The 21,598-nt window shown below is 33.6% G+C and overlaps 1 protein-coding gene across 4 annotated transcripts in view; it reads right to left on the bottom strand.

Moving 5' to 3' along the window:
• Positions 1–21,598, bottom strand: part of CNTN1 (contactin 1) — a 348,668-nt gene that overhangs the window by 219,206 nt on the left and 107,864 nt on the right. Inside the window, exon 1 of one of the 4 annotated variants that reach the window (XM_041736679.1) lies at positions 9,440–9,833. The exons of the other annotated variants lie outside the window; for them this stretch is intronic. The gene's annotated coding sequence lies outside the window, so the exon portion shown is untranslated. Of the gene's footprint in view, positions 1–9,439; positions 9,834–21,598 lie in introns of those variants that run through there. 4 annotated transcript variants of the gene reach the window in all.

Raw genomic sequence — 21,598 nt, 5'->3', positions numbered from 1 at the left:
GAAACTAACATTATTGACTTGATATTCAGATCATCAGGTACAGGCATATTTTAAGCCAAGATGGATTTTTGTAATTAAAAAATATCCTACTGCTACAGGATTCATCTTATATTTGATGCATACATTTACATAATAATTGTGCTCCCTAAAGTCTAACAATTTAATGGTATGACTTAAAAATAATGTCTTTGGATTAATAAAATGTGATAACTAAATCATGTGACCATTCACTCATCACATTTACTGAACATTTACTATGTTCATGGCACTGTTCTAGATACCTGGAATGCAAGGATAAATAAAACAGAAGTGATAAAATTTCTAGTCTTCAATTTCATATAGAAACTTGCCTGGTTAATATCATATTTTCTCCTGAAGGAGTTAAGAAGGAAAAAAGCTTCTAAAAGCATCCTCTCAGGAAAAGCACAAAAAAATTATTCTTACACTAATTCACATTTTAGAGGAAACAATAATAAACTGGCTAACATAAATTTACTGAAAACTTATTATTCAACAATCTACACCATAATAAGCTGGTCCATATGTTGGACATCTCATTAAATGAGTGTATTTCCTCAAGTGTCATTTTGTTCTTATCCATCAGTCAAATTTTCCATACTTAAGCAAAGTGACCTTTTATTTTTAGAGGATGTTTACAGATGGTTTATTTTTCAAATTATACTTGACCGTCTTCTAATTACAAACATCTTAATAAAAATTAACTTGTGACTTTGCACCAGTTCCATTATATCCATTTTAGTGAAATAAAATGTAGATAAACCTATGAACCTAGGAGTCCAAAATCCCATTGATTATATACATGCTTGGACATTTGAAGGTTCCTGCAAAATTCCAAAAAAATTAGCAAACTTATGGGGATTTGGCAGAGATACTTTAATCTCCTAATTCCAAACCTAGAGTTTTAATAACAGTGTAAACTCAATCTTAGTTTTCTAATCTTTAAAATCAGAATCTCATGGTCTTCTAGAAAAGATTAAATGAGAATATGCATTAAAGCAATTATCTCAGCCTCAAATGCGTAGTTTTCTTCCTCTATTCCTTCAAGCTGTATTCATTAACTACCTCTTTTTAGTGTGAGCCTCTAAATTTTCCAGTGAACACCATTTATTTTATAACTACACTGAATAAACCATTATATAACTATTTTAAAACCGTTTTAGCTGCCCTTTGATTGGTGCATCCAGGAAATTATTCTTGATGACTTCCCCTATTTTTGCCTAGACCCAATTTATATGCACTTATAGTACCCGGTTTACATCTTTACAATAGCTATCTTTGTGCAATAAACTTTCTATTTGTCCAATAAACTGTTTATTTCCATTCCTGTCCCTTTTTCAATAGACTGTTTTGTCCATGGCAACAGGCAATAAACTTTTCTTTGCATAGCCATTGACCATAGAAGGGGCTTAATAAATATTTGCTGAATTAATAAATTAGTATGTTCCATGACTTGAAGAGATTCACAACTATGTAGGGTGGTATTACCTATGGAAATAACATCATTCTATCCATTAAATTGTGCCATAGTATCTACTATATATAAATCTGTTTATTCTACTAGAATATAAACTCTTTGATGGAAAGATTCATGTTTTATTCATCCTTGCATCCCTAAAGTGTGGCATATGTGTAAAATTGGCCGAATGTGGTTCCCCAGCTTAAGAGACTTACTTAGAACTTGGGAAGATACTGCTACTAGCCTTGTGCTCAGAAGTTTAATTCAGAGGATTAAAATGCCAAGGAAACGCATGACTTGAAAAGAACAAACAGCCCAGATAATCCGTAATAAATCATCCTTGCTTTTGTTTTGTGAGATTAATTGTAATGCAGATATTTTTTTTAAGTAAGCTCTATGCCCAACATGGGCTTGAACTCATGACCCCAACATCAGGAGTTGATGCTTTATTGACGGAGACAACTACATGCCCCAGAATGCAGGTATTTTAGAAATTATCATTCTGGCAATAAACATCAAAGTTTCAGGCATGTTGACATAAGGGCTTTTGATAGTAAAATAGCAATAGAGCCACCTGAGAAATATGGTTGATGTACCAGAAAAATAAGTTTATAGTTTAGATGGGAAAACAAGAGAAATAGTGGTATTAATTCTAAGACTATGTATGTGACAAATAGAACTATTTCTTCTGCTTAGAACCCTTGTATCTACCTGAAGGTCAATCGGAATAACCGTAAGTCAGGGCACCTGGGTAGCTCAGTCAGTTGAGTGTTAGACTCTTGGTTTCAGCTCAGGTCATGATTTCATGGATCATGGGATCTGGCTCCAAACTCAGTGGGGAGTCTGCTTGAAGATCTCTTCTCCTGCCCCTCTCCCTCACCCTCCCTACCATGTGCACATGTGCTTTATCTCTCTAAAATAAATAAATCCTAAAAAAAAAAAAATGTTTTAAAGCCATAAAGCCAACACCCTCATACAAACATTACTATGCCTGGCACTTTTTTTACGGCGACAACTGTCAAGTTAAAAGTACTTATGTATGTTAAATAATTCTACTTAATGTTTATAAGCATAAAAAATTATCTAAGAATATAGTGATTTGGGATCCCTGGGTGGCGCAGTGGTTTGGCACTTGCCTTTGGCCCAGGGCGCGATCCTGGAGACCCGGGATCGAATCCCACGTCAGGCTCCCGGTGCATGGAGCCTGCTTCTCCCTCTCCCTCTGCCTATGTCTCTGCCTCTCTCTCTCTCTCTCTGTGACTATCATAAATAAATAAATAAAAATTAAAAAAAAAAAGAATATAGTGATTTAAAGGCAGGTAAGTCTGAAGACAGGAAAGAGTCTATAGACTCTCTCTATAAGTCATTATAAGATGACTTATAATCATCTTTATGTTCACTGAGGCACTGCTATCACTACTTTTAACAGACAATACAATATAAGGAATTTTTCTAAAGATACAATTATATTTAAATTTTCCATAGACTGACAAATTCACTTTTTGGTAGGGGTTAAAGTTCTTATTCTCTACTTATATTACCCCTCAGTATTATTTTCCAGCCAAATCCTCAAATATTAACCAATCCAGGGCCAGAATTCAAATATAGAAAACACAAAACTAGGAAATAAAAATAAATCTCATGCTCACAATAATTTTACAAAATAAGATTCCTTAGTGGTAAGCATCTTTGGATTTTCTACTAAAATTTCCCCTCCATAGAAGATCACTGTTGATCATAATATCAAAGCACTTTAAAATATCATAATAAAAGTCATTTCCCAGGTTCACAAAGGGAAAAATTGTATTTGTTTTCCGCTATTCTTGCCTATTTGTTCTGGAACTTGGGTGCCCTCATACTGACCTATTTTGTTTATTACGGGTCCATCCAATTCACCTCTTGGCTGCCTACTCATGTAGTTCTTCATTAGATCCTCCTGTTTGTCACCCAGCTTCTCTTCTTGCCAACTAATATATCATCTTCCATCTGTTTAAATTCCTATGTTCTTCCTGGCACAGCTCTGCCTCCAGATTCCCTCTCAGCCACCTACCTTGCTGCCCTTCCATCTGCTAGCATGACTAGTGTCTTTTCTAACCTATTCTCAATCTAAATCATCTTCAGTTTTCCACTTGAATTTCTTTATCAAAAGTTCATATCTTAAAGAGCTATTGTGATTGCATTCATAACATACCATACAACATTGGAGTAGAAAGGGAAGTTTAAAACCATTATGTTCAAACATGCATTTAATTTTTTAATTCTTCGACCCTTTAAATTCATTTACTGTTCTCAACTTCTTTTTTTTTAAATATTTTATTTATTTATTCATGAGAGACACAGAGAGAAGAGGCAGAGACATAGGCAGAGGAAAAGGCAGGAAGCCCGATGTGGGGCTTGGTCCTGGTACTCCGGGATCATGCCCTGAGCCAAAGGCAGAAGCTCAACCACTGAGCCACCCAGGCATGCCCCTCTTTTTTTTTTAATTTTTTATTTTATTATTGTTCTCAACTTCCTTCAGTGATAGTGTTTTGAAGCAATAGAGTGTACCACTAAAATAACATTAATACTGTCTTTTGACAGTAAAATAGTAAGAATACTATATTCTTCAGAGCACTACCTCTGAAGTGTGGCCCAATTCTTGTTAGTCTTGTGGTTAATTGTGTTTGGTTCATTGTTCCAACGTTTGGCATTTACTGATTAGCAACAACCTTTTCTTGGACACCACATTTTCAAGACAATTCAATTTAATTTTGTGGGCTTAATGTACCAGAAATATTTCTTAATTAGGATGTGTGTTGCTTACTGGATACCAAAGACATTATATAAACAACACTAGCATTTGATAATTACAGTTTCAGAATTTGATATTTAGGAGCATAAGGTGGCATTTTCCCTTGACATTGATTTAGTTGTTAGATGAAGTAGATGCTTGTTTCTATGTAGCAGTTACGCTACAAGTTAAAACAGAATCAGGAAAATGTTTAAACTTTAGGCTTACATAGCATGCCATTAGACTGAAAACTTTTAATTTTCCATTTGTATTTCTGGAGGACATACCCCGCCCTTTATCAGCCACAACTTAAAAAAGAGTTCAGCTAAGCTTATGTTTACAGGAAGTTCACTTAAGATTTACCCTTAAATCTGAAATAATACAGCATTTAATAAAACAGTATTTTTTTAAAGACTTGATTAATTTATTTTAAATACTGGGAATATTAACATTTCCATTGATGTTAATTGGTGTTAAAGATGTTAAGACATTTTCATAGTTGTTTTAATATAGGCTTATTATTATATAGGTTTTATTATTATTTTGGTATGGTAAAGCCAATAGATCTGATGATATCTGCCATTAAAAAAGATACTCATTATACTCCCAGATCTCAAGAAAAGGGTACGGCCGACCATGCCTGGGGGTACACAGGTAATCTTGTGGGGTCTGGGGTCAATCAGGAGGCAGAAGAACAGAGAAAACTATGAGCAAAAGCCTCTATTGTGGTTTTCTGAGAAAGGAGACAGGATAAAAGTGGATTTAGGATTGGCTAGTTTAAATTACTTCAGGAAGATCTCTGGGCACTAGAGCTGTCTCTAGTTGTCTGGTATTTGTCCCTGAGGTGATTAGGGCAAGAAGAAATTGGCCAGAGTTAGAGAACTCTGATAAAAGAAGGAACTTTGAGGTGTGGGCTCCCAATTGCTTGGTTTGCATTTGAAAATGCACTCAAGGATGACTGGTTTACTAAGTCTAGTAATTGGCTAAACTTGGGAAGGGCTGTCCCTTTAGGGTCAGCAAAGCAAAGTATGAGAATACAGAATAAAAGGCAAGATTATTAAAATATTTAATTTAGAATTGAAAATTACTAAAAATTGTTCAGCATTCATCTGATTCAAAGGTCAGTAACTTTTTAAGCATTAAATGTCTCCAGAGGGATTAAATAACATTTGCAAGTACCCAATGACTATAAAACTAAGTCTAACTATGTTAATCCAGTGGTTAAGTTCTTAATTACCTGTTCCCCCTCTGTTTAGTCTCAACTATAACTATCTAATTCCTCTATTTCAGTCCTGACACTGGAATATAAAATATTAAGTTTTGCTTCCATGCTTTTATGTATATTCATCTCTTGGACTCCATTTAAAAATTTTGAGTATGGTTCCTTATTTGGCCTATGACACTTAAACATTTTACCAAATATTTTAGATGGCTCTATGTTATACATTTTTTCTTACATTTGAAGAATCCTTAAATAGATGCTTCTTCATTATACTGAGTTGTCTTATGAGAGGAAAATGATTAGAAAATGATGAAAAATAGAGTGAATGTTATATTTATTATCAGAGGAAAGAGATTCCTGAAACATGCATGAAGCCATATTAAAATGACACATCCTCAGAGTCAAATTTTAGGAGCATATTGGAAATGAAAGTATTTTAAAAGCTGATTTCTTAGGGAACATATTTTAAGGAGGAACTAATTTTACAATTTTTACCAATGAAAGAAAAGAGGAGATGCAATTTCTTGGTATAACTCTTTGTTACAAATTCATACTCAAAAAAGTTTCTGTGGATTTATATAAATCAAAATTATTTACTAAAAAATACCAGGGAGGGGATCCCTGGGTGGCGCAGCGGTTTGGCGCCTGCCTTTGGCCCAGGGCGCGGTCCTGGAGACTCGGGATCGAATCCCACCTCAGGCTCCCGGTGCATGGAGCCTGCTTCTCCCTCTGCCTGTGTCTCTGCCTCTCTCTTTCTCACTGTGTGCCTATCATGGATAAATAAAATTAAATTGAAAAAAAATACCAGGGAGAGGAGTGGTGCCTGGATAGCTCAGTCGGTTATGCATCCAACTCAGTTTTGGATCAGTTCATGATCTCAGGGTCCTGAGATCAAGACCTGTGTGGGGGCTCCATGCTCAGCGAGAAGTCTCCTTGAGATTCTTTGTTCTTTCCTACTGTCCCTCCCCTCCCTCCCTCTATCTCTCTCTCTCAAATAAATCTTAAACAAAAAATACAGGGGGGCTTCCTTGTCAAAAAATATAAACTCAGATTTAATCAATTTGTATGTGTGTTTTAAGTTTGGAAAATGGACATATTATCCCTCTTCAAATGCTTTTTCTCTCCTAGTCTTCCAATAAATGATTCATAACTTTTTTATAATCCTAGTTTATGACTAATGCCAAATACAAGACACATAGAGATATACAGAAATATATATATAGATAGCTTTCTACTTAGATTTATTATAACATATGTGCAAACATTAATATAAGTATTTATATTAAAAGGAAAATTGATGGCTTACCATTTTAAAATATTCAACTGATTTCTCACTCTATTAAGTCATCTTTAAAATTCATTTTTAAAGTAAATTACAAAGCCTTATATTAGTGAATCATAATGTCTCAGAATTCTTATAAATTGATTTTAAGAGGCATTAATAGTATGTATCAACCATTAGTTAAGCACATTTTTCTTTTAAAATCTTGTATTTGATATTTCACTGCTATATGGGTTCCTCATTCCATCTTTCCTTTTATTACATCCTTTTTGTATCTTCAGTCTCCTCCCTAACTTCATGTAATATGATTATGCTTTGTCATAATAATCATGACCTAAACTAATTTTGGTGTCTCAGGTCCTATATTGTGGTTAATATTCAAATATTCTCATTAATCTCTTGTTAGTTTCTCATACTGACAATCTACAAGAATTAATTACAACTACTGTGGAAATTAGGAACTGAGAGCATCTCATTCCAGATTTCCCTCACATGATCCAGGAAATGTTCTTTATCTAACCATCATGTATTTTCAATGATATTGAGTAGGGTTAGGTTTGAGACTAGAACAATGACAGAAAGGTTTAACAAGTGCAGTGCTATGTGGACCCTTTGTTTATACAATCTCACCATGTTAGCCCATTAATTTTACTGCTATGATCTTGTCATCCAGCATGGGGGCTTTTCTTCACCTGCTGTCACCTCAGCTAGATCCAACAAGTAGTGCTGCCATTATACTCATTACTCAGAATTTAGTATGTTGTTAGGTAATAAATATCTTTAAGTTTCTGCCTCCTCTATTCTTTCTCATTTTCCTTTCAATTCCATCTTACTAGCTATTAATGGGCCACCTCAGCCAGGAGGCATTTGAGCAGAACTGAACACCATGACTCAGCATCAGGAGAACTCTAAAATGTATAGGCAGTTACTTCTGCTTCCTATCTTCCCCTCTCTGAGGAGAAACTCAACGTCTGAGTTTCATCCTGTGCCTAAACCATTTCAGCTTTGCAGATTTAAACATGTTCTACAATGTAAGTTCTGTGGCACCATACTACCAGGCAGTTGAAAGGAAACTCAACAGAGTAATACCGCAGCAGAATTGAAATACGTTGTGAAATGTTTGAAAAGTAGTTTTCCTGTGCTCTTATTAATCATTGCTCTGTATTTCTTTCCTTTTTTTTTTTTAATAAGTGATGCCTACTTCACAAGGCATACTGAGCATATCTATTACTGGTTCTTTTTTTTAAAGATTTTTAAAATTTATTTTCTCATGACAGGCACACACACACACACAGAGAGAGAGAGAGAGAGAGAGAGAGAGAGAGGCAGACACAAGCAGAGGGAGAAGCAGGCTCCATGCAGGGAGCCCGAAGTGGGACTTGATCCCGGGTCTCCAGGATCAGGCCCTGGGTTGAAGGCAACGCTAAACCGCTGAGCCACCCAGGCTGCCCTATTACTGGTTCTTGATAGATTATTTAGTAAATGTATTTTTTAAAACTTAGCATCATACTTGAGGTTACCTATACATACATTACATTACCTATACATACATTACCTATACATACATGCTATATTGTACATGTTATGTTTTACAAATTATAGTATATATGTGTGTGCATAAACATGTGCACTTATAGGTATATGTGTGTATATATACTAATACTGCATGTATATAGACAGTATTAGAATATGTTTACTGTTTAAAATCATCATTAAAACATTTTACTATATCTAGAGTTTCTTAATGAATTTTTTTAATGCTATTTTCTCACCCTAAAGAGATGTTGAGGAATTCATATCATACAACACATAATTTACATACTTATTAATTTTTTGCCATGATATTTAAGCAAGCAGCTTTAATTTACAAAGACTGGCAAATAGAGTATATTATTATTGTTATTATTATTAATATTATTACTTTTCAGTTTTTCAGAGTTTTGGTGAATTTTACATAGTGGGTTCAACAATTACATAAGCTTAATTTTTAAAGCATCAACAAAAAATACAACTTTTTTGTGTAAATTTCAAAATATACTATCTATCCATTCTTTTTAGAGTAACACACACTGGACAGGAGGAAAGAAAACAAAACAATCCAGGTAGAAGCCAAACTGTTTTCTGACAACAAGGTCTTCCTTCAAGGACATGCTATTCCAAATTATTTCAATTCCATCTGTTCAATTTGTATGCAACACCGTATTTGAGTTTGAGTACCTCAGTGTTATCCTCTACTTCTGGGAGAAGGACTGAACATTTTGGGTGTCTACCAACATCCTTCACCATAATTTTAAAATGTTGACATGAAGGAAATAATCTGAGCCAAAGGAATACCACAGCCCTGCTTAAACTTCTCCAGAAGGAGATTTTTTTTTTTTTTTTTTTTTTTGATTCAGCTCACGCTCAGTGCTGCCCCTCCCCATTTGCAGGCTATCTATCCAAGACACACACACACATCTGAGCTCTGGCACATTCTTGAAAAGCTTTTGCATGCAAATAAAACACCTTATGGCACAATACTGTCAAAAATATAAATTCCCCTTTCAATCAACAAAACAATTCAGAACCCTGACACTACCTCCGAAAACTGAGATCTGAGTCAACCTTACTAATACTGCATCACCGTTATCCTAACTCAGCACATTCTCACTTACAATTACCTAACCGAGAGAAAAACCTTGCACTTACCTGATACGCTGAGTTATCTGTTGTTCTGGGTACAGGATTTATTGCAAATTATGCATTTGAATAAATGCAGCCACAGTGATACCACAATACGCCTCTCTCCTGCTGCAGAAAGCAAGTTAAAAGGACTTCAAGCTGTGACCTCAGAGGCAGGCACAGCCGCTCCCATCCTTCAGCCAACCTTCTGGGGAGAGCAGGTTAGATGACAGTGAAGCTGGCTCCCTACATAGCAATACTTTCAAATAAAGCATTCTGTGCTGGGAGCTGGGGGATTTACATCTTCCAAATTCGGCTGGCCCGAGTCAATGCTGCTTCTATGCTTGAAAATATTAAGCATTTCACTGCAGTCACTTAATGCAAGAAACTATCTGAGGCGACTTCACAAACCCTGTCATTCTGTTCGGAGACTAAAGAATGAGCACCGCATGCATAATTCATGCATTAAAATCTTCAATGCACTTCCTGTAGCCACTGTTCTATCCAGTAATGGGCTATTGATCACCTCATCGCTAAGACAATTGAAGCTCCGCAATTGGTTTATTTCCACAAATAAAATTACAACCTAAATCACAGGGAGAATGCTCCAACCCTGCAACAGCCACTCGGGTAAAACACTCACATAGACAAGATAACATTTGCATACTGCAGAATGTTTAAACTGGACTCTCTGGCAGAAACACTGTAGTATCTGTCTTCTTTTATTCAAAAGACATACTTTCTGCAGATTTAGACTGAATATTTTATATTAAAAGTGAGATATACAGAGTTGTTTTTTTTTCTCCTGCCATTTTTGAAAAATCAACAGGCTAATCTGAAAATTAAGGAAAAAAAAACAGATGATGATATATGGCTACAAATCATAGGAAATTTTTATCTAGATTCATATGGATAACTTTTCTTAGAAGACTTTTATTTAAAATAATTAATTTTTCATCTGAATAATGTGGAAGAGATTTTTTTTTAATCATCATGGGGATACATTTGTTCATCATTGTTAAGTATTTTGGATGGTAAGTACCTTTTTTTTCTGGGAGTGCCAGTAGTTCTGAGAGTCTATTTCTTAGAATTTAAGCTTCTAAGAACACATCATGGTTTCTATTACTCTTTTTTTCACTGCCTCAAAAAAGCAGGCTTTAAAACAAAATGTGCATTTCATTATGCTAATATTCATCAAGGGAAAACACAGGTAGCATTTTAAAATGTCATAATTTTTGTGAAAAAAAAACCATAGTGGAAAAAACATATAAAAATAGCAAATGTATGTAAACGTTTGTCTATTTCCCAAAGTATGCTCAGTGTAAAAATTAGTGAAGCTTTATTTATCTACCAAAAAAGGACTAAATATGATGTTATTAAGATCATTCAGAAACCTAATGTTGTGTCTTTCCACAGCCTCTTTTTTATTTACCCATAGATACCACATATGCACACACAATTATCACAGTTCTATGTTGTCACACCTGACATTTATAAGACCCAAGTGAAAACTTCAAGTTCGTATCTTGGGGCTAGCCTAGAGAAAAACTGTCAAAGTATACTCAAGGTTTCCCTTCTAACAGTTACATAATTAGTAACTGGGAGCAATTCAGCCTTGGAGAAAGCAGGATCACAGTGACTTTCAGTAATTAAACCAGTAGCAATTGATAGCAGCCTGTGAAGGTACTAGGAGTGGAATGGAGTTCAGGGATGTTCAGGGAAACACTTCTTCCAATGCATATAAGAGCATGCCTGTTAGGTCATAGAAAAGGTAATTGCACCTACTTATTCAAGATTATGCTACAATATTCTATATGGCAGTCTGAGAAATTAACCACCCAGTTACTATGTATATTATATATCCCATACTCCAAAATGTTTTGTTCTACGTTAGGCAATTCTACTTAAACATTTATATATATTGCCTCTAATCTAATACACTTCAAGTGGACTACATAGTAGCCTTTATTTTAAATATTTACCTAAGTAATATCCTTTATTCTTTCAATGAAGATTGAAAGACCTCAAACATTTAAAAAATTACAGAAGTTATAGCTAAGGATTAATATTCTGCCTAGAGTTTTCTCAACTTAATCACCTACAGAAGCAATTTTGTATGAAGATAACATTTAAAAATAGTAGAAACTGAAAACTTTAAAATGTAACTTATCAGGTATGGGGATACAGAGTACAATCATTCAGGAGATATAAACTCACATAAACTAAAATAACTACGTATTAGAATTAGAAGCATTAGAAATTTAACCTCTCTGAAATGCCATGATTGGATAATGCATAACTATGCATAGGAAAAACTTAGTTCATCTCTCCCTTTTGCAGTGAGTGAGAAGAAAATAAGTATCTTTTCTCCGATACAAATACTCAAGACCCAAATCTAAAATGAAGATAGCAATTGTGTATCCACTTGGTGAATTTTCAAATTCAATTGTCTTAAAGGTGGGGAGAAATATGAGAAACACACATAGAAACACTTCATGACCTAGAAGAGACCAACACTAGAAGTCTGCAAAGAAGAATATGGCAGGAGAAAAGCTAGAGGGGTGGTAAATCCCTAAAACATCAGAGTGGGAGCTGCAAGTACGTCATGAAGGGGAACAACTGGTGGAAAAGTTGTCAATTATACTCTCAGATAAAACAAAGCCAAAGGCTATAACAACAACCAACTTCCACTTTCCAGAAGTCTGGCTATGCCTAAGAGATACACTTAACCGATTTTTTCAAATGGATGGAAAACAAAGAACGTGATTTTAGATGAATTTGATCTCTTTGCAGATCAAGAGGTTTTTCCAATATTTTAAATTTATAATGCATGTAGAATATAAAGTAAACTCTGTAATGTACAATAAGGTCAATAAAATGAATCAAAATTTGCAAAAAAATCAAAGCATATTTAGCCTGTTAAATTTGTGCTATTAAAATATATAACTAGACTACCTGACTACTGCCATTTGGAAAAACACATAATTTATATCAATTATAAGAAAACATAATGCCATGTAGCATTAGGAAAATAATTCAGCCTAACCAAAGTTTCTACATTTCTGAGCTCAGGGATGTAGGAGCAGAGTGCTTTTGTTCTGAGATTTAAGACATTCCTTCTTTTCTTGCTCTGTCCTATCAATATTATTATCATCTCCTAATCATAATACATTCATTTAATTAAACATATCATGTACCTTCTACAAGAAAGGAATTTTACCAGATGCTAGGTCAGTGGCTGCCTCCAAAGCAGTCACACTTTAGTGATGATAACAGGTAAACACATACATACAGAGTGATGAATATATAACATATATCACTTTGATATATGTTAAGATATGCAAATGAGATAATTACTAAAGGGCACTGCACCAATACGCTAAATGACTTCTAGGTAAGTGTTAATTCTTATTTTTATTTCCCTAGATGAGACATAGTAACAGAAGAAATACTGGCATTACCAACTGCCCATAGAGTATTAGGAAATGTTTTATGGAGGTGGTGGGATATTTAAAGAAACTGAGTGGTGTAATGGAACTAAAATCGACCTTAATGTTTGACAAATTTGAAAACAAGTTCAGGTTTCACTGAATTTGTATGTTGCACGTACTATCAATACTCTATGAATATTTAAAATAAGATGGAATTTAAGTTCCATATGACCAAAGACCATGTTTATTACACTATAACATCTGTTTACAACATTCTTAAAGTTCACTAAGAAGTAAATAAAAAGAGCTACAAGTATCAGCATAGATGGAGTGCACAAGCTAAATGCTGAGGAAAAAAATAAAACTCATACATCACAATCTCAATTATATAAAATTTAAAAACAAGCAAGACAGCATGATATTATATTTTGTCTAAAAATATATGTAGAAAAAATATATGTAGATAGGTGAAAATTAAGTAGTATATAAATACCAAATTCAAGATTGTAATTATTTCTGGGGAGAGGATGAAGGGTGTGATTGGGGAGGAGTATATATTAGGACTTATTTGCCTATATCTTTATTTATTAAACTGGTAGTGGGCACACATATTTTTGTTTTGCTTTTCATATTATCTAAATATTTGAGAGTTAGATATTACCTAAATATTTGAGATACTGGGAATCCCTGGGTGGCTTAGCAGTTTAGCGCCTGCCTGCCTTCGGCCCAGGGCATGATCCTGGAGTCCTGGGATCAAGTCCTGTGTTGGTCTCCCTGCATGGAGCCTGCTTCTCCCTCTGCCTGTGTCTCTGCCTCTCTCGCTCTCTCTCTCTGTGTGTCTCTCATGAATAAAAAAATAAAATCTTTAAAAAAATAAATATTTGAGATATTAAGAATGAATTTTAAAAGTGAGGGAAAAAATTAAAAAGAGAGTTCACAAAGCTCTTTGCAGTTGGATTCTCTCTCTCTCTCTGTTTTTTCCGGTTCACACTTCCCTTTCCAAGATGGTAACCAAAAGGAAAAAAAAAATACTACAAATGACATCCAATTCCACTTTAAACACTCTTCAGTCATCAAGAAATAAATTCAGTGAAATAAAGAGGATGAAAAAAACATAGGGAATATGTTTCTTAATATGTCTCAAAAATTTGTTATTACTTATACATTGTCTTTGTAACATTGGATTCCTTAGTTCTATTAAAATACTCACTATTCTCTCAATATTCAGTTAGTTTACAGATATCAGTATACTGCCATGGCTTCCCAGATGTCATAAAATGACCCATTTGTAGTTCAATCTCCCTGTAAAATGAAGGTACTAAGTATCTTACTAATGGTTACAGGCATAATTGAAAAATATAATTTAAAGCCTTTTAAGTCTGTGAAGGTATTATATCTCCCAAATAACTATTATAATCCTTATTTAATCCTATTTACGTTTAGTTATTTTCAGAGAAGTAGATTTTTTTACAGTTTTTATTTAAGTTCCAGTTATTTAACATACAGTATAATATTAGTTTCAGGTGTACAACATAGTGATTCAACACTTCCATGCAATACCCAGTACTTAGCACAAGTGCACTCCTTAATCCTCATCATGTATTTATGGCACGTTTTCCTTTTAAGTGACTCAATGATCTTGAAGTGACTAACTTCAAGGCAAGAGATATCAGCAACTAGTTCTAACTTATGAGATTCCCTAAACAGCTCTGGGTATGTGCCAGTCTGTCTCTAGATACACATTAGGGAAGATCTTTAAAAATTACATCCTACTGGTCTGCTTTTCTTCTCTGGTAACAAATTTAAATATTTGCAAAATAGTTTGGTCCAAATATATTTCTATTTTCAAGATAATTTAGGCATACCTCACTGTGTCTCAATTTTTATTCAACAGAAGTCTGTATTGTCTTAGGTCTTTTAGGATTTTTAAGTTTCAACACATGAGTTAATTCTTCAAAAAGATTTAATGGGGAAAAAAGGCTAACTTTATTAATTTATTAATGAATAATGCCAACAACAAAATGGATGATACATTTACTATAATATTTGATTGTATATTATCTTGAAAATATAAACACCTTTTAAGAACTTTATATAAGTTTTAGCCTCATTATCACTAAAAAGGCACTAATTTAAAAACTTCTAAATACATGTATTTTTAAAATAACTACATCATGATTATAGGGCACAAGTATATATTGTGAACATTCATGTGAGATATGCACATGTGCACAAATATTTTAAAACTTGAATTATACTATATTTCACTTTAGTGTACAGGTGACTATACAATTTGCTAAACTTCCACAAAATGACATAGCTATGTCACCTGCACTCTGATCAACAAATAATCTATTATTTGAGTCCCACAGGCCCTGTATTCTCCCCTCCACCCTCCACCACCCACCCAAAATAGCCACTGTTCTGATTGATAACAACATAGATTAGATTTTTTTATACAACCAACCTGTAGTGATGCAGAAATCTACAGACATAGAACTATTTCAAATATAAATTTGCACAAGTGTTTCACACTCTATTCACACTCCTATTTTTATTTGACCATAGTTTCAACATGTAAAATGTAACTATTATACTTTTCATTTAATAAAACAATTTTGCATAAGTTTCTCTTGAGATAAATACTTCAGAACACATTTTACTTTCTACCATAACGTAGGTCTCAAGGCAGGATATTAATGTACTAGTAAATTCTTTTGTGAAATATTTGTTTTTGTGGAGTTATTACATGGGGTGATCAACTTTGCTTTTTCATAAAAAGTTTTATCTTTAAATTTGCAACTGTAATTTCCTGGAGAAGATTTCATCACAGACATCTGTCCTATGAAATTAAAGAGGCACTCATAAAAGTATCTTGAAAATACAACTGGTATTTTAGTTTTAGAGAGTGGATTATAGGGATCTTAGGGAACAAAGTGATACTTTGCTGAAATGCATGAGGATTTAAATTAAAGTAGATAAGTGTAGGGTCTACAAGTTTCAATTTATAAGGATAACATACGATCTAAAGTGCCTTCTTAGCACAGAGATGCAAAGCTCTTGGTTAGAGAGGCCATTGTATAAGCCAGTAATAATTATGTTTGGGAAATAATCCCAATTAGTGACACAAGGAAAAACAGGTTATGAAATGGAGGGGAGAGAAAAATTAGTTTGGGGCATGAAAGTGTGAATGCGAAGAATACCTGACTTTCTTCTGATCCAACTAATATTGACTTGAGTCCTTCCTTCACAGATATTCATTGATGTGGGCTATGGGTCAAATTCCAGCTCAGTACTTATCCCAAAAGATTTAGAATCAGTGGTATATTAGAACTAACCCATCCAGCTTTTAAGAGTCTGTTTTAATTTTCAGGAATTTTGCAAGACAATTATTAAGTACAGTTATTCTTTATAAATAAATGATATGAATTTACATTTAAATATATTTTAAAAAGACAAATACTCAAAATATATCACTTCCTATACATTTTACTATTATCAATGCTTTAGAAATTGTTTACACCTATTCTATCTGTATGATAAAAATGCTATACAATAGTGTGCTATTGAGCACCTCTAACTCTATGTTCAATAACATCGTGTTGCTAGTTGAAACCAACGTTGGTGAAAATAATTACAGGAACAAAATCAGCAAATGCTAAAAAACAGGACTTTTTCTTTTCCCCTCGAACGCCAGTGGTTAAACATTTAACAGCACATCTCAGCTTGGATTTCAGTGTCTAGAAAGTTGTAAACCAACTATCTCTAACCAGCTCCAATATGGTTTTTGAATTTTGATTTTAAAAATATTCCTTCAAAATTCAACTAATGTTACCAATATGGATAGGCAAAAACTGAGTTGTAGTAAACTCTCTTGGCCAACTGAAAAATAACTGAACCTAAAGGAATGTTTGAGGATATTTATCATAAGAGATCTGTATTTTTCTCCTATTAAGAACTAGGGGAAAAGTCAGGATACTTTCAAAGATGGTTATATCATCCAGGTAAACAAAGAGTTTAGAAAAAACATAGAAGTCAGCATCTCTTCATTGATTCATAGAACAATATAGCATTAGCTATAAATATGCTTTAAACTATCTGATTGTTCTTCCTTCTTCCACAATAATATTAAAAGAAATTTTAAATGATAAAATAATTACACATATAAAATCAATCCAGTATACACTTTTGCTATAGTTGAATAGGTTAGTAAGGTGGCCACCTAAAAATATTTAAATAACAATAATTTAAGAAGAATACAAGGGTTTAAGAGAGTGAGATAGAAAATACTACAGTATTACAGATTCCACTTAAAAAAAAAAACAGGAACATAGAATGATAGTGAGTGTCTGCCAGTATATGAGAAGGATGTTGGAAGGTCCACTCCTAGCCAGTCTTAATTAGGATCTTCAAATCCTTTTAAATTTGGAATACTTATAGGACTACCTCCGAATCTTTGAAATCCATAGGCTTTGATTTGAGTACAGCAGGAAACTTAAACTTGAGAAGACAGTGGCACCAGCTTTTGGACAGCCTAGAAGCATCTTTAGATTTTTTTTTTAAGCTAGCTCTTTGGAAATGTCCAACATCAGAGCTCTGCTGGAGCTCTGTACACTCATATCTCAAGTGCTATTGAAGTTGAAGTCTTTTTATTACCCTTTAAAGTATCTGAAATTAGTTGTAAATTAGATTTAACCAAAATGGCAATAAAGTCTCCATCTGGATCTACCACAAATTTCATTGACTCATATGTTTAGACTATTGACCTGAAAAAAGAAGGATCATGTTTTATTCTAGTTGATAAATAGTATTACTTTTTCTCCTTTTTAAATTTTTTTAAATTGAAATTCAATTATCCAATATATAGTATATGATTAAAAATATTACTATTGTAGTGTCTATTGTCCTTTTATATACAACCTACAGTGTACAATAAAAAATACTGAAGGGTATAAAAAGAAACAAGAAACTGTGTTCCATATCGAGAGAGCAAATAGTCAATTGAAACAGATACAATAAAATAGGGACAAGGATATTTTAGGATTGGACAATGTCTGAGGAGATGAAGCTTTAAAATGTATATCACAGTCACTTAAAAATGGGAAAGGATGCCTGGCTGGCTTAATCAGCAGAGCATGTGGCTCTTGATCTTTGTATCCTGAGTTCAAGACCTACATTGGGGGTAGAGGTTACTCAAATAAATAAACATTTGTGTATGTTGTAATCAAATGATGCAAATAAACTGAATCTGAAAGGAGACATTAACTATAAGCATAATGAGGCAAGGAGAGATCAAACAGTTTTCTGAGATGGACTTGATAGGATTTGCTGACTGAGTCTATGTGGAGGATAAAAGAAGCAATATTTAGAACACCAAGATTTCTACCCTGAAAAATCAGTGGATGTTGACAACAACAACTAAAACTGATTATCCAAAAGTTAGAGTAAATATAAAATGATAGAAAACAGTGAACTGTATATGTTTACTTTACTTCCTCTTTCTTGCCTTTTCAGTGTTCTATCAAATCTCTAATAGCCAAAACATTTATTTATTTGAATCCTGGGATACCATACTCATCTTGTTACTTCCTTGCTTCTCTGGCATTTCTCCCTCATTATCAGCTCATTTACTTTATTTCCCCTTAAATATCTGTAAAGTTTTCTCTCTTCTTCCCTGTCCTCTTATCAACTTTCCTCATTTTCTACTAAATATTCTCATCCACTCACATAACTTAACAGATTATGTGTAATGATTTCAAACTTGTGTCTCTGAGATGTTTTTCCTGAACTGCAGATCCATCAGCGCTATATATGCTTAATGTTTATACTTGGGTATCTCACAAGTATCTCAAACTCAGGCAGTTCACAAATGAACTCAGCTTATTTTTCCTAAATTTGGTTATCCTTTTTCATCTCTATGCTAGGAAATGATATTATCATCCATTCATCTGCTCATGCCAGAAGCTAAGATAAGATATCTTTTATACTTGAAAGAACATATATATGCTCAAGAACTCAAACTTTGTCTGTAGTCAAGATATCTTTTCTGAAGTGTAAGCATGTCAACTTCATATTTCCACTTGGTTATCTCACTCTGTGATAACTGAATTCTCAATATTTTTCCAAAGTGGGTCTTCCTCTTGTCCTTCCTATCCTGGTGAATGGCACTACCCTACACCATGTACTCATTTCTAAAGTCTATGGCTACAACTCTGTTTTCTACTTTCTAATTATATAATGAATTCATTTATTTTTTTCTATCTTTATTGTCAATAACCAAGTTCAAGCTATCATCATTTCCTGCTTAGACTATTGAAATAGCTTTATAGGTGATCTCTCCAGATCCACTCTTGTGCCTGCTAATCCACACAAAATGCCATCTAAGAATACCAGAAGAATATTTTTAAAATGCAAATGTCAGGGTACCTGGGTGGCTTAGTGGTTGAGCATCTACCTTTGGCTAAGGTTGTGATCCTGGGGTCCTGGGATTGAGTCCCGCATCAGGCTCCATGCGGGTAGCTTGCTTTTCCCTCTGCCTATGTCTCTGCCTCTCTCTGTGTATCTCTCATGAATAAATAAATAAAATCTTTAAAAATAAATAAGTAAAAATAAAAATGTCATTATATTATTTACTGGAATAAAAATATTGAGTGTTTTCCCACTACAGTTAAGATATTAAAAATCTTCAACATTGCATATAATGTCCTATGGTCCCCAAATTAATCCTCTAGCTTTACTACATTCCAGCCACACTGGTCATCCATCTCTCTGTTTCTTCCACTTAAAGAGGTTATTCCCCTTCCGTTAGGAAATTTCTCCAAATATTTGCTTTGCTAATTGACTCGTCTTTCAAGCTCTATCCTTTATTAGACGCCTTTGCAAACTAGGATAGTTTCTTCCTATGATTCATCTCACAATACTCAGTAACTTTCCTTTATAGCTGATCTAAATTGTAATTAATTATGCATTTAATCCCTAACTTTCCATTATAATATGATTTTTACTATACCAGAGACCGTATTTGTCTCATTTGCCTTTCATTTATCACAAGTTTGATGTTCATCACTGTGACTGGCACATAGATGATATTTGCTGAACACATGGATGAATGAATCAATGGCACAGTGTGTGCTTGTATCAGAGGATCTGATTCTTTAGGTTTGAATTGTCAGCCACTGTGATAGAGTTGACCAGATAGAATTGAGTTGCCTGCCTTTGAATAAATGGTTGAATTCCAACTTCAGAACTTTAGCTAAGAATACTTATGTATTAAGCTTTTCTAAAAAAAAATCACTACTTGTTTCTGTCCCAGAATTCTGCCCTCCTAGCTTGTCAAACCTGTACAGGTCAGTAGACTTTGACCTATTGTTACCCATGCTGAACAGTCTGCTCTGATTTTGTGTCCAAACTCATTTATTCTTAAGTGGGAAAATTTTATTCTCTCCACAACCCTACCTATACCCTGACCTACTTGAATTCTCAGTTGTCTTATATTCCTACTTAGGTTCAGCCTAAGACAGAACACTGATTAACTGTTATTAATTCTAATAACTCTAGCTATTGTTTTCACTTTGCTTTCTCCAGGGAGATTCTCTTTAGTCCTTTGAGAATTTTCCTAGCTGACTCCTAAATTTCCGGTAGTTTAAAGCTAATGTTTTCAAATCTGGTGTGGAGATGATTGCCAAAAATGTTAAAAAAAACAAAAAACAAAAAACAAAAAACCCTGATGTCTTTGACTTTTCTAACTTCTGGTTTCCAGGGTGTGATCTATTTCTGCACTTTCAAAGATTAAACTGTCACTTTCCTTCTTCATCAAAATTGGGAAACTTCAATTGGTAAATAAGCTTTTTACTGCTTTTTTAATTTAATAATTCCATAACTAATGCTTAACAGCAGAGATTGTTGTTTAAAAAAAGAAAAATTAAAGAGCATTTTTCTCCTACCTTGTATTCATATTTTCAACTATATCTTCCTTGACTTCCCAATGAGTTATATATATAGAGAGAGGCAGTATATCTAACAGATAAGAGAATAAGTTCTCATTTCCTACATCCTGGTGCTTAGTATTGTGTTTACACTTACTATTTGTCCATAACCAAATTACTTAACTTCCTAAAATCTCAATATCTTTGTCAAGTAAAAATATTACTAACAAAATAATAATTCTATCATAAGAAAACTGTGAGGATTGACTAAATGCAAGAACATGGGGAAAAAAAGAGAATAACAAGAGAAACCTTACCTGACATAGTGCCTCAACATGGCGAAAATTAAAAGCTGTTAGTTACCATTATTGCATTAACTCCCGAAAGCTAGATCATATATATGCTGTTTTATGCTGCTAAATCAAATATATCTAGCATAAGGCTTGCATAAAATAGGTTTATAATAAATGTTTGTTGATTGATCAATAAATTCAGATTTTCTGAGTACTTTTATCAGATCTTAATGACTCAGAAAAACACTATCTCCCCTGCAAAAAAAGAAAATACTATCTCCCACAGGAAAGTAATTCTCTGACAAAAAAAATGATATAAATACATTTTTAAAGTGTTTGCTGATTATTATATTTTTTCTAATTCTTTAATGCTGAGGAAAAACCTCCTTATCAGGGATTTAAAGTCATTTAAATATTAAGCATAGTAAGACCCTATTTTAATACCCCATCATGGTGAAACAGGTCATCTTAGTTCAAATTCTATGAAGGAATATACTTTATCATATATATGTTATAAAGTAACTACTCAATAATAGA

This window comes from Vulpes lagopus, chromosome 21 (assembly GCF_018345385.1).
Source record: "Vulpes lagopus strain Blue_001 chromosome 21, ASM1834538v1, whole genome shotgun sequence".
NCBI classification, from domain to species: Eukaryota; Metazoa; Chordata; class Mammalia; order Carnivora; family Canidae; genus Vulpes; species Vulpes lagopus.
The sequence above is the reverse complement of the archived record's forward strand: the minus strand, read 5'-3'. Positions and strand labels throughout refer to the sequence as shown.